The 14,332-nt window shown below is 49.4% G+C and overlaps 1 protein-coding gene across 2 annotated transcripts in view; it reads left to right on the top strand.

Annotated features, from left to right (window-relative positions):
• LOC144116082 (multidrug resistance-associated protein 1-like) overlaps nt 1-14,332 on the top strand; it is a 207,216-nt gene that overhangs the window by 20,867 nt on the left and 172,017 nt on the right. The window contains exon 2 of one of the 2 annotated variants that reach the window (XM_077650741.1): nt 1,841-1,899. The exons of the other annotated variant lie outside the window; for it this stretch is intronic. The gene's annotated coding sequence lies outside the window, so the exon portion shown is untranslated. The remainder of the gene's footprint in view (nt 1-1,840; nt 1,900-14,332) is intronic. 2 annotated transcript variants of the gene reach the window in all.

Raw genomic sequence — 14,332 nt, 5'->3', positions numbered from 1 at the left:
ATGAGTAAATATGAGCATGTAAATTACATATGTCGGAATTAAGCGATTATCATGCGTTTCCAGCAAATTTCTTCAGTGCTTGGCGTGCAGTGGAAGCACAAGAAACATACACTCGCCAAAGAAAAATATTTAACACATGACATTTCGAGACCCGTACGGGTCCCTTGTTCAGAATGAGGATGGGCGGAATGGGCCACTACATATAAGCGGACTTGACTGCACAGTGAGTGGGCGTAGATATCGGGGAGATTCCCTCTCGTCCTGTTGATAGCATTCTTGGTCGTCTGTATGTAAAATGATTCGAGAAGTAATCGTGAAGATAAAAGTTGCTTCGTGTCCAAGATTGTGGCGTTCTCCCATTCAATGGAGTGCTGCATCATTTGGCCATGCTCTGCAAGTGCGTTGGAGAAAGTGCGACCTTTCTTGACGTCATTCTTGTGTTCCCTTATTCTTCTTTTAAAATCGCCTGACTCGCCAATGTATGATGCATCGCAATCCTTGCAGGGGATCTTGTATACAAGGCCGGGGTAACATGTGCTCTCTAGGTGGTCCTTCACGTGACACAGCTGCTGTTTCAGCTTGCTGGTCGGTACGTGCGCAATTCGAACGCCGTATTTGGCAAATATTCGCGCCAGTCGAGACAACGTGGACGAGCAGTGGGTAGAAGACATGCCCACTTTCAATGCACCGTACCAGCAGCCGTCACACAACAGTGATGCATGTACTGGTGACCGCCAGGACGCGAGGGCTGCACTTGCAGAGTATTTCTGGAAGCGGGCCCAGTAAATTTAGTGACCCATGAGCAGCTCAAGGACATACTTTATTTCTAATAAGGGAGTAATTACTCATTGGCATCCGCCCAAGCGCAGCCATACGGCATGGGGTGGATGTCAATGAGTAATTACTCCCTTATTACAGTTCTACTCCACCTTGGGGGATTCCCCTAAACAGATGACCATACTTTATTTCTCCAGATATTTCAGGAGTGCATCCGTCAGATTCTCGGTGGCTGTTGATTTTCTCGGAGAATTTCCATCTCCATTCTCCTCAGCTCCATTTTCTCTCTCCGGCTTCATCTGAGGTCGGCGCACAACTCACGATTTGTGTTCACAATTTCTTGTAAAAGACTTCTGTGTCACATGCCTGCTACGCTTTGCTGTTTGGTGGCTGCTTGGCGGTGGTGTTTGGTGGCTTCGCTGTTTGGTGGGGCTGTTTGTATTGTGAGGTTTGCTGTTGGTAAAGGTGCAGAGGATGAGTGCAGGGCTGACGGTTAGCGTCTCCAATATTCTAATGGTGATGGTGAAGGCGGCTTGGAGACTGCAGCCTGAGTCGCCGATGACTCATCATCAGCTGGGGACTGTGGCTCCTGCTGTATGCTGCCTTTAAGCTGAGAAAGAGAAAAAATAAAATATGTATGTAAAACGGCGGCTACACAACTACGTGTTGCATGCAGCCTTCACCTCAGCACGCATAGTGTGCTCATTTTTATATCGAATATTCTATCCTACCCTAGCATTATGTGGCTGTGACATTTCTCTTATTCTCTTACCATATCCAATTTGAATTCATGTGCACAGTTTTACCCAGCCACAAGGGGTGCTGAGGGTGATGAACCAATAAACAAGCCATGTTTACCGTGTGCCATGCCACGAGAAGAAGACTATAGATCAATGTGTCATATTACTTAGAAACATCTCTTAATGGGTTTGCAGAAGCACCGCATTATTGTACTGGCGTGGAGTTACCATTTCAACAGGCTTTTTTGTCATCCACTGTTTCGGTCATCAGGCCGCTATCGTTGACGGGCAGGCGACCAAGAAAGCGTGCAAATTCTTTGCAGTGGCGCCATGTAATTGCACCTTGACCAGTGGTCTTGCGGCTAAGTTTCCAGCGAGAAAGGTATGCAATTTCTGCAATGTAATTTATATACTTGAGAGGACTCTACAACATCACCGGTACTAGAAAAGCATTTACCCGTTCTGGGTATGCTGTCTGGTAGTTATATTTGCCCAGCAATATATTGCTTTCATGCTACTTCTACTACAACTTGTCAAATGCAGCTTTTCGCATATTTCGACACTTCAGCGCTTTTGAATAAAATTAATTTGCCAGCGTTTTACCCGCACGAAGCAGTCATAAGAAAAGGGTGGTCGTCGGACGCAGAAATCAAAAATAAAAACAGTGGGAAAGGAACTACTACTTCGAGAGCAGTCAAATAAACAGAAGTCTTGTAATAAAAATTAAAAACAAATGCATTAACGCTGCGTTTTCATACAGAGCTGTACTAAATGCATCACTGCAAAGTAGCGGCGCATGTGCTGTCGTGACAAAAGCAATATACGGACTGAATACATTTCATTTCATTTTCATTTCATTACCTTAAAGGCCCCAAAAGAGGGGTGTTACATAAGGGGTGGCAACAATTAAATGCACAGATTCACAATAGCAGGAAAGTTTTTACATTTTCAGGGTAAAGGCTATGGCAAGTGATGATGGCAACGTTGTTTAGAAGGCCGTTCTATTCTGCGTCTGCACGAGGAAAGAAGGAATTAGAAAAAGTGACGGTGCGTGAGCGTGGACGGGCAACTTGTAGGTGATGGCTGGTGCGAGGAGATATGCGTGCTGCGGGAAGAAAATAAGGTGTGATGTGCATTGGGCTGTGGAAGAATTTATGAAATAAAGACAGGCTGGCAATGCGACGGCGGAGCGATAAGGGTGATAATCCGGAGGCTGTTTTTAAGGAGGAAACGCTGATGTCATAAGAGTACGATGAATTAATGAAGCGAGCAGCGCGATTTTGAACAGATTCGAGGTCATTGATGAGGTAAGCTTGATGAGGATTCCAAATGAGCGATGCAGATTCTTGTTTGAACCTGACGAATGATTTGTAAGCTAATAACTTTACATGTGGGGGAGCATGATGAAGATGGCGCTTGAGGAAACCTAGCATCTTGTTTGCTGATGACATTATGTTAGTTACATGCAAGCTCCAAGAAAGATCGCTAGAAATTGTTCTGCCTAGGTACTTGTATGACTGAACTAGTTGTATAGGAACTTCTGATATTTCGTAAGAGAAAATTAGAGGGTTACGGCGGTGGCTGCTGGACAAAGGATTACATTTACGTGGGTTAAGTTCCATTAGCCACTTATTACACCGCTCCTGAATAGCATTGAGATCATTTTGAAGAGAAGATTGGTCAGCGGCGGCGAGAATAGCACGATAAAGTACACAGTCGTCAGCGAACATGCGTAAGTTAGATGTTACGTTTGAAGGCAGATCATTGATATATATGAGAAACAGTAGTGGGCCAGACACAGATCCCTGTGGAACGCCCGGCGTTACTAAGAGTGAGTTAGAGTTCTTATTGTTAACGGAGACAAACTGCGAACAATTAGTTAAAAACTCTTCAATCCACTTCAAAATATGGGGGTGCAAATTTAATTGGGAAAGTTTTATCAGCAGGCGTTTATGGGGTACATCATCAGAGCCTTTCGCAAAATCTAAAAATACGATGTCATTCTGCAGATTACAATCAAGGCTAGCATGCAGATCATGAATGAACGTAGGAAGTTGGCTCTCGCAGGAATAACCGCGGCGAAACCCGTGCTGAGCAGGTTGAAAAAAGTTGTTCAAATCAAGGAATGCCATGATATGGGGATAGATGACGTGTTCCATGATTTTGCAGGGAATACGAGTTAAAAAGATGGGACGGTAATTAAGCGGCGAGTTCTTGTTACCTGATTTGTAGACTGGAACAATTAGCGCCGTGTGAACGGCGAGGCAACGGCCGATTGTTCTTCAGTGCCTCTTTTAAAGTGTGTGCGCGTGTTACCAAACACAGTCCCGACCGCTGAAACCGCCACGCACACGGTGACGGCGCCTTGTAATGTAGATGGTTTGGATTGGTTTATGGGGTTTAATGTTCCAAATCAACTCAGGCTATGAGAAACGCCGTGATGGAGGGCTCCGGAATTTCGACAACCTGGGGTTGTTTAACGCGCACTGACATCGCACAGCACACGGACAACACGGGCCCTGACATTTCGCCTCCATTGAAATGCGACCGCCGCGGCCAGGTTCGAACCCGCTCACCTTTCAGGTCAGCAGCTGAGCACTTGCAATGTAGAACGTAACATTTCACTTATCGGAACTTGTTTCCGAGGTTTTAGATCTTCGATTTTATATCTTTCACTGATTTTTCCCCACCTTGCGAGAGCAAACAGCCGGCCATGGCGACGTACACCTGTATGTTGCCCTTCGCCCGCGGCAATTCGCCGAGATGATGTTCCCAGACTTTGAGCAGTACGCGCTTTTTCCCATCGGTCAAAACGCCTTCTGCTTGCGATTTTGCGCTGACGAAGCTGTGCAGCAGTCTTCCATGGCAGATCTAAAGCCCGCGAAAATGCCGTCATGCCAACCACGCTTCGTCAACACTCTCAAAACCCAGAACAGGTTGTAAAGTAAACAAACATGGTCGATAGGGACCACCGGTGACTGGGAAGAAGAATATAGTTGTACAAATTCCTTCAAACATCCTTCTATACGTCAAAAAAGGTTTTAAGTATGGTATAAGTGCAAACAATAAAAACTTTTATTGTTTATAATATGTTTTCACTAATCATTTTTGTAATTTCTGAACAAGCCGCTGTCCTCGACATTACACAGGTCGCGAGTGCATGAGTTCGGAAAACGCATTCAGTGGGCGAATGTCGTTAGCTGTGAATCTCATTGACTGTTCCCGTGTAGCAGCAAAAAAAACGCCAATCACATGTAATGTAATTCGCTGCGAATGACATTCAACCTCCCGTGTGACAGGGGTATCAATCAGCAGGCCACGTCTTCCACGTGGTTTCTTCGCTTTCATAGCCAGGTACCGACAGAACGCACCATTGATTTCAATCGGCACCTGATAGCCTCAACGCATAACACCTTCGTTCAACTGTCGTGAGAAAGTTTTCTTCAGAAATATCAACTAGGTCGCAACAGAAGATGCACGAGACATTCATTTGTCGATCGCAACGTAGCAGAGCTTAGTCACTCTGACGTCACGCTGACAGCGGCCTAGCATCGTGACCTATTACGTCACCCTCCTGTCTGTTTATAAACCTGTTTCCTATCGGCAATATATGATGTTCTTCACTGACTGCTAGCCTGCGCACATGGTGGCAGCGGTCCCTAGACCGCATGTCGATGGCAGCGTCCCTTCTAGCGTCGCTTCGTCCGCCACCGAAGCCCTTGGACACATCAGGCAACGCTTGCCTAGGATCGCCAATGTGGAAGAGTGAGTTCACGTTGTTTTATACCGCTACCCAGCTAAACAAGCACAGCAAAGAGGTGCAGGCAGCCGCACTGCTAGTGGTGGTTGGTGAAGAAGCTAGAAAAGCGTACAGCACGTTCAAGTTTGAGGCAGGAGAAGACAAAAACGATGTCAGCGTCCTGCTAAAAAGTTTGAGCATTTCTATAAGCCCGAGACCAACCTAACATCTCACGAATTCCGCTTCGGCTCAAGAAACCAAGGCCCCGCCGTGGTGGCTCAGTGGTTAGGGCGCTCGACTACTGATCTGGAGTTCCCGGGTTCGAACCCGACCGCGGCGGCTGCGTTTTTATGGAGGCAAAACGCTAAGGCGCCCGTGTGCTGTGTCCGTGCACGTTAAAGATCCCCAGGTGGTCGAAATTATCCCGGAGCCCTCCACTACGGCACCTGTTCTTCCTTCCTTTCACTCCCTCCTTTATCCCTTCCCTTACGGCGTGGTTCAGGTGTCCAAAGATATATGAGACAGATACTGCGCCATTTCCTTTCCCCAAAAACCAATTATTATTATTATTCAAGAAACCAAAGGAAAGGCGAAAGCTTCAGTGAATGGCTGGCAGAACAAAGAATACTGGCAAAAAACTGCGAATTTGGACAGCTAAAACCCCGTATGCTGCGCCGCCGCATTATTTTGGGCATTCGAGACAGAAACTTGCAGCAAAAGTTCGTCGCTGAGAACTCGTCTTATCACAAGACTGTCGAAATCTGCCGCGCCCTATAACAAGGGAAAGAACAGTTCCGCGAGATAAGCAAAGCGGCAGGAACCACCCATGGAACGAGAGTTCACGCAGTAGCTGCTAAAAACGACGTCTGCAATAGAGGCGGTTATCAGACGTACCGTAGCGGAATATGCCCCACGAACGGCAAAACTTGCAAGAAATGCTGCAGGCAGAACCACTTCGCACAAGTATGCAAGTCGTTGGCGCATTCACGAGGCGCGGTTCTGAGAAGAGAAGATTTGCGGGAGCTGCAGGTAGAAGACTAGGATTACTTCTTGGAAACTTTTACAGCGCATATACTGAGTGCAGAGAACTGGAATGCGATTGCGGACATTGAAGGCACACCAATGAAGTACAAATTATACACGTAGGCGAATTGCTGCGTTATTTCAAAAAAGGACATTAGAAAACTGCCAGATAAGCCAGAACAGACCTGCCTGGTCACGCTTACGGCATTTTTTGGCCACAAAACCACTTCCCGCGGGAAAGTACGGCTGCTACTTTCTGCAAAAGACAAAGCTCACGAGTAAACATTTTTCATCATGGAGCAGGACTTTTGGTTTATGGTTTATGGGGGTTGAACGTGCCAAAGCGACTCAGGCTATGAAGGACGCCGTAGTGAAGGGCTCCGGAAATTTTGACCACCTAGGGTTCTTTAACGCGCACTGACATCGCACAGTACACGGGCCTCTAGAATTTCGCCTTTATCGAAATTCAACTGCCACAGCCGGGATGGAACCCGCGTCTTTCGAGTCGGCCGCCGAGCGCCGTAACCAGTGAGCCGCCGCGGCGGCTAAGGAGCAGGACGTGCCTCTAACACTGAGTGGTACAGCAGCCCAATGTTTGGGGTTTATCAGCCACTTGCAGAGAATTCATCATGACCAACTCTACCCACCAGTTTAGTCTTTTGCAGAAGTCCTCAAAGGGCTAAAAGACTTCGAGTACAACGTGAAGCTGAAGCGTGGTGCCGCGGGTGTCGCCGTGCCTGCTCGAAGAGTTCCGTTGGCCTTCAAGACAAGGTGGAAGCGGAACTACAGCGCATGAAAGAGCAAGGCATCATAAAAAAAGTAACCAAGCTTACTGACTGGCCTAATCTCATGATCACAGTAGCGAAAAAGGACAAAGTACGCATTTGTCTCGATCCAACTGAGCTAAACAAGTCGCTTTTGCGAGAAAACTATCCTATACCGACAATGGAGGACGTAGTCCCGCGACTTTCCGGGGCTGTGTTTTTCTCTAATTTGGATGCCGCACCAGGATTTTGGGAGATTAAATTTGACGTGGCAAGCTCAAATCTCTGCGCAATGATCACGCCGTACGGTAGCTAGCGGTTTCTTCGCATGCCTTTCAGAATCTCCTCTCTGCCAGAGATTTTCCAAGCAGCAATACACCGCTGGTTAGGATTGCCAAGCATGGTAGCAGTTATGGACGACATATTGCTCTGGGGAAGAAATAAAGAGAAACATGACTACCACTTGACACTCCTGTTGACACGCTGCTAAGGAAACAATGTTAGGCTGAACCTCAAGAAATGCGCGTTTTTGCAGCCTCTAGTGCGTTACCAGGGCCACATCTTCACTGAAGAAGGCCTGCGAGTAGACCCACAACGAGTTCAAGATGTACTACAAATGCCAGCGCACAAGAGCTGTAAGGAGCTACATGTATTTCTTGCCATGATCAATTTCGTGCAGCGGTTCATTGCCAGCATGTCTGATCACCTGTGCTATCGTACTTCAACCCGAGTAAATCTATCATCCTGTCAGTCGATGTCAGCCAATTGGTAGTTGGCGCGGTTTTTATTCAAGTAGGCCGCCCTGTCGCTTTTTCTTCTTGGTCGCTCTCCAGCGCACAACAGCGCTATGCGCAAATTGAAAACGAGACGCTCGCTATTGTGCACAGTCCCACAAAATTCCACGATTACATTTACGGCCAGCCAGAAGTAACCGTTAAGACCGATCACCGCCCTTTGGTGCCAATATTCGAGAAGCAGTTGCTTCAATGTCCTTTTCGATTGCAACGCATCAGACTAGTCTTGCAGCGCTATCCTATCAATGCTATTTAAAAACCGGGCAAAGAACTACTTCTCGCAGATGCTTTGTCGCGGTTTGCCAGAAAATAATGCATGGCCGAAGAGACAGAGCGGTTTCAAGTAAATGTGCTAGATTTTGTTTCTGCTTCAAAGGATCGTCTCAGGGACCTCCTTGCAGCAACCGATGGCGATCCTGCTCTTCTCCAGCTACGTGGATATGCGGAGACAAGCTGGCCGGACGACAAGGGTGATGTCCCCGAAGTCGTCCGCCCATACTGGTCATACCGGCAGGCGATACACACCCAGGACGGCCTGTTATTTCGCAATAGTAAGGTAATCATACCACATTCGAAGAGAGCAGAAATTTTGTCTTCTTCACGCCCACATTCGGAAGCGGATAAAATGAAAGAGCGGGCGAGAAGTGTCATGTTTTGGACAGGCATGTGTGCAGAGATCGACCAGTACTCCACAGCTTGCAAAATCTGCCGAACGCATCAACCACGCATTGCGAAGATGCCAATTTTGAGCCACGAAGTACCTAGCTTACCATGGGAAGCAGTTAGGATGGACTTGTTCTTTTACAATGGGTGGCAGTTTGCCATAATCGTTGACTTCTATTCATTTTTCTTTGAAATACGTGAATTCCAACGTGTGACAGCGGAACTGCTCAGATCATGGTGTGTGGAAATTTTCGCTGTTCCCGGACTGCCCTTAACGCTGTGCACTGATAACGGCCGACCGTTCTACAGCGCAGAATTCAAAGCATTTCTAACCATGCTAGGCATTGCGCACGTCACCTCGAGCCCGTATCATCCGCGCTCTAACGGAATGGCTGAGAGTGGCAGTCCGAGAGGCTAAGAAGTTACTGAAAAAGTGCTCGTGTAGGGTGCCAGGCTTCCAAATAGCTTTATTTTAGTGGCGCAGTACCCTCAGAGATTCTGTGACAAAGTCTCCTGTGCAGAGGCTTATGGGAAGGCAGACGAGAACTCTGCTCCTGGTGCCGGCAGAACACTTGGTTCCAGAGACGGTGCCCAGCATAGCCGTGCACAACAGACTCCAGGAAATTCGCCAGTGCCAGAGAACTGTGACATTCCGTGTATGCTACGAGGATCCACGTTCGACGGCGCGGCGTAGACGGAGACCCGTGACAGCGGCATCATCAATTACCCAGCCATGCTCTTTGAGTGACGACCAGAAAAACCGGACCCGCCGCCGCCCCGGGGAAACAGGCTTTATCCTCCCCAATTTCCGGGCCACTGGGACAACATTCTTTCCCTCCCCCCCCTTTGTCGTGGGCTATCGCCGGGAAGGCACCCACAGCTTCCCAGAAGGGCCGTGACGGACACCTGTCATGGCGGACAGGCAAGACTCGCCAAGAATGTGGAAAGACAGGCGCTAGTGAATTAGCTCCGAAGAGAGAGCCTGTGTATACTCTCACTTGAGAGAGATAGGTGGCGTTTTTGTTGTTTATTTAGTTTGTATTGTTAACAGACTCTGGGTTCGAGGCTAAGCCCCACCCAAGGGGTGGTCCCCATCTCGCATGTTATTTTGGATTGGAGAATTGATGCTTTGGGCGGGCCACTGAAAATGACCGCCCTTAGTCCTTTGTTAATCAAGTGCTTAAAAGCGCATGTAAACGGATGCAGTCCAGTCTGAGCTGGGGCTCCATGCTTAGCATGTAATGTGATGCTACTTAGGCACTAACCTGCCCGGTCGATGAGTAAAGTAGTGCAAAGTTTGTTCTGTTGTAAAATTATGCTCTGCTGTCATCATCTACAAGCTCGCCTCCTGTTCATCTTCCAAGCCGAACGACACTAGAGGAAGGGTTTGTGAACCATCCTCGAAGAAACGGACGACTTGAAATTCTACTGCATAGAGCTGAGGACGACATCGGTCGCCAAGAGGACCTTCAGCGCCGAAGCCCGACGGCGTGCAGCTTCTGCCAGCTCTGCATCTCTCACAACCTTGAAGAGCTCTGCTCTGCCGTCATCGACATCTGCCAGCAACCGCTCGAGCCCAACTCCGGAGCCACTCCATCGCCCCCATGAAGTCGTCGGCACGTAAGCTCGGACGCCCCAGCCTCTGATGTATAACCTTAATCATGTGTAATTATTGAATATACCTGTTTGTTTAAACTGAGCCATACGGTGTCTCTTTGCCTCTCCGTCCCGTGTGGACCTGCGCATTATGGGGGTCATCACACTGGTGTCAGAAGTGGGGTCTCAAAAGCAAATGTCCTCTGAATGCTGTGACATTCATGACTTCAAAATTGTAATCAAAAGGGAATCACGGGACTGATTGTGGGACTTTTACCCCCATTTGAGAGGCTTGAGGCACTGGAGGGCTTGAAAAAAAAAATGACTGTATCTGAGGGAGCTCCCACTCCACAGCCGTCGCTCGGAGCAAGCATGCTGGCATTAGGAAGCGTCATTCCGACGTTTACGGGAGATAAGACAGGGGTTCCAATCTGCGATTTCTTTTCCATGCTAGAAGAGATTGGGAAAATGGGGGGATGGTCCGATGCTCAAATGCTGGGAATGGCGAGGTGTAAGATGGCAGGAGCTGCTCATGATTTTGCATGGCGAGACGAAAAAGTAAAATCCACAAAATCATTTGCGGAATTTAAGAAGCTCGCGTTTGAGCATTTTGACACTGAACCACGTCACGTGCGAGTACAGAGGTTCCGTGACGCCGGACAGATGGTAGGGGAGGACGTGCGAACGTTTGCGTCGCGGCTTCAGCGCTTAGCGCGCGATACGTTAAGCAGGGAGGAGGAAGGAGACCAGCTTAAGAAGAAATACGCGGAGGATATACTTAAAGAGGAAATGACCGCTTTGTTCGTGGCTGGTCTGCAAGACCCCGTGCGCCGGTTCGTGCTCTCGCGCAAGCCGAGCAATTTCGACCAAGCCGTGGAGGCCGCATTGGATGAGGAACAAAATGAGGCGTTAACAACAGCCGCAGCGAGAGTACGCGTCATAGAGAGAGCGGTGCTCAACCCTGAGGTTGCTCTCTTGACAGAGCGGTTAGATCGCTTAGAACAGCTGCTATCTCAGCAGGTAGAATGCCAGGTTGAAGCGCGCGCTCAACAGCGCCCATTCGCTGGAAACCGGAGACCGCCACAAAGCTACAGGCGCGGTATGCGAGATTTTGAAGAAATCGTATGCTTCGCTTGCCAGGGTCGCGGACACATCGCCAGGTTCTGCCAAAACGTGCGCCGTGGGGAGCCACAAAGAGAAGCAGGCGAGACACGCCCTAAGCAAGCCTACAGCGGGGCTCCAGATACCGAGTCAAAAAACTAGTTAGTCCTCCCCAGCCTGAGGAGCGTGGGGAGGGAGCAGTAGATGATGAGGTGGTGGTAGTTTGTGTGGCCGACGAGGCATGCCCTGTTGTGCGTTGCAAGTTAAATGGTTGTTGTATGGAATTGTTGATAGATACGGGGTCAAAGGTGACATTGCTTAAGGAGAGCAGTTTTAACACGCTTCGAAGGAAGGGGGACCGCGAGGTGTTGGAAGCGTCTGGTGGTATGGCAACCAAATTTGTAGGCATAACGGGGGATTCTCTTGGCATAAGTGGACTCTACCGGTTACACTTCTCTCTCGGCGGAATTGCATTGGAGCACCCCTGCTACGTATGCCCGGACACGGTGTCTCTGCCAAACGGAGTGTCAGGTATATTAGGGCAGGATTTTTTGAGAAAAGGGAAGGTAGTAGTCTCATTCTCTGAGGAAGAGGTTAATGCGGGCGGCTCAAAAGTTCCGTTTTTGAACAGGAGAGGGGCTGAGATTCGCATTACCGATATTGACACCCGTCAAACAGTGGGATCATTGGAGAAGGTATATTCGCGGGTTGCCGTCCGGCTGGTCGAGGAGGCGGTCGTCCTTCCTTGGTCGGAGCACATTTTGTACGCGTTTGTGCCTTCAGATGTAGAGAGCGGCGCCGTGGGAGTGCTTGAGCCGGTCGACTCTCTCAGCAATGGCCTGAAGGCAGCCGCGTGCCTCGTGACAGTTAATGACGCCCACAGAGTGCCCCTACGGGTGGTGAACTGTAGCCAGCAGCCACTGAGCCTTCCCAAGAACAAAACATTGGCTTTCTTCACCTCTGCAATAGAGCAACGTGAGCCCACCGATACGGTACTCGCAACTGTAGAGCATGCTAGTCCTTCGGCTGCTCCAAAGGTGTCGTTCGATCTTTCTCACGTAAAATCCAGGGAGAGGGAGGCTCTGGCTGGTTTGCTGAACGACTACTCGGAGGTATTCGCCGCGTCCAACCTGGATTTGGGCTGCTGTGGCGTTATAAAGCACAGGATAGAAACCGGCACTTCATCGCCCGTTTACCAGCGTGCGTACAGGATTCCTTACTCCCAACGTGAGGAGATGGAGCGGCAGGTGCAGGACCTGATTGATCGCGGCATTGTCGAACACTCAAAGTCACCCTGGGGAGCACCAGCACTATTGGTGGAAAAGCCAGATGGCTCGTATCGATTGGTAGTGGACTACCGCAAACTAAATGCCGTAACTCGCATCGATCCATACCCCATCCCCAATATACAGGAGACGCTTTCTCAGCTGGGCTCTGCCAGGTACTTCACGGTAGTGGACATGGCGGCGGGATTCTGGCAGATAGCAATGGATCCGGCAGATGCCGAGAAAACGGCATTCAACACGCCCTCAGGGCACTATGAATGGAAAAGAATGCCGATGGGTCTGGCCAACAGCCCTGCTGTCTGGCAGAGAACCGCTGATGTTATCCTGGCAGGTCTTCTGGGGAGGCTGTGCTTCGTGTATATGGATGACATTATCATATACAGTGACAGTTTTGATAACCATTTGCGCGATATTGAGCAGGTTTTGGTGCGACTAAGAGCAGCGGGTCTCAAGCTGAAGCCCTCTAAGTGCCAATTCCTCAAAAACGAGGTGAAATACCTCGGGCACGTTGTTTCAGCTGACGGCGTGCGACCGGACCCTGAGAAACTAAGGTGTGTCTCGGATTTTCCATCCCCGACTAGCGTCCGCCAGGTCCGGCAGTTTCTCGGCCTGATCGGTTACTACCGAAGGCACATAGAGGAGTTCGCCAAGCTCGCTAAGCCGCTCACCGCCTTAACAGCCAAAAATGTCGCCTTTCGCTGGGACGAAAACGCGGAGAATGCTTTTGGGGCCCTGAAAAGGAAGCTAATGAGTGCACCGCTGTTGCGCCACCCGGATTTTAATTTGCCCTTCGTTATGGCCACAGATGCGTCAAAGTTCGCAGTGGGTGCCGTGCTATCTCAGGTTATTGAGGGCAAAGAACATCCCGTTGCTTTTGCTAGCCGACATCTGAGCCCCACAGAGCAAAAGTACGGAGCTACGGAAAGGGAGTGCCTCGCCGTTGTCTGGGCAGTAAAGCACTTCAGATGCTACCTTTACGGCCGCAAATTCAAGCTAGTCACAGACTGCCATCCTCTGAAATGGGTGATGAGTGTCAGGGACCCTAGCTCGCGACTCGCTAGATGGAATCTACACCTGCAGGAATACTGCTTTGAAGTTGAGCACAAGTCAGGAAAGACACATCTGAATGCTGATGCACTCAGCCGCACAGCTGCCGTGGCAGCTATAGATGAGTTTGTCCCCGTAGTCGACCCCGCCGAATTACGCACAGAGCAGTGCAAAGATCCTGACCTGAAGCGAATAATTGAAAGCTTAGAGGGCGCACCTTCTCACCCCGAACAGCTAGGTTATTTCATTGGCAAAGACGGCACCCTGTGTCGGCGCACGAGGCCAACCAGGAAAGGGAGACCAGAGAAAACCGCTTGGGAGAGAGTCGTCATACCTCGGTCGTGGACAGAAAGGGTTCTTCGCGCGTTTCACGATGCGCCATGCGCCGGTCATTTTGGCGTAGCGAAGACACGCAGGCGTGTGGAGCGTTTGTACTTTTGGAGTGGCATGCGACGGGATGTTAGAGACTACTGTGCGAAGTGTCATTCCTGTCTCGAAAGAAAAACACCCAAGGGACGAAGACCAGCTCCAATTCAGCCGTTCCTTGAGGTTTCGGCTCCCTTCGAGCGGACAGGTATGGACATAATGGGCCCATTGCCCACGACCACTTCCGGAAACAAGTACATTTTAGTATTTGCCGACCACCTTTCAAAATACGCGGAAGCGGTAGCACTCCCAGATCAGAAGGCAGACACGGTTGCAAGAGCATTTGTCGAACAGATCGTGCTCCGACATGGACCCCCGAGGCAACTCTTGACAGATCGGGGAACGAACTTCGTGTCGCAGCTAATGAGGAGAGTTT

The sequence above is a fragment of the Amblyomma americanum genome, chromosome 1, assembly GCF_052857255.1.
Source record: "Amblyomma americanum isolate KBUSLIRL-KWMA chromosome 1, ASM5285725v1, whole genome shotgun sequence".
NCBI lineage: Eukaryota > Metazoa > Arthropoda > Arachnida > Ixodida > Ixodidae > Amblyomma > Amblyomma americanum.
This window is presented reverse-complemented; position numbering and strand designations above follow the sequence as displayed.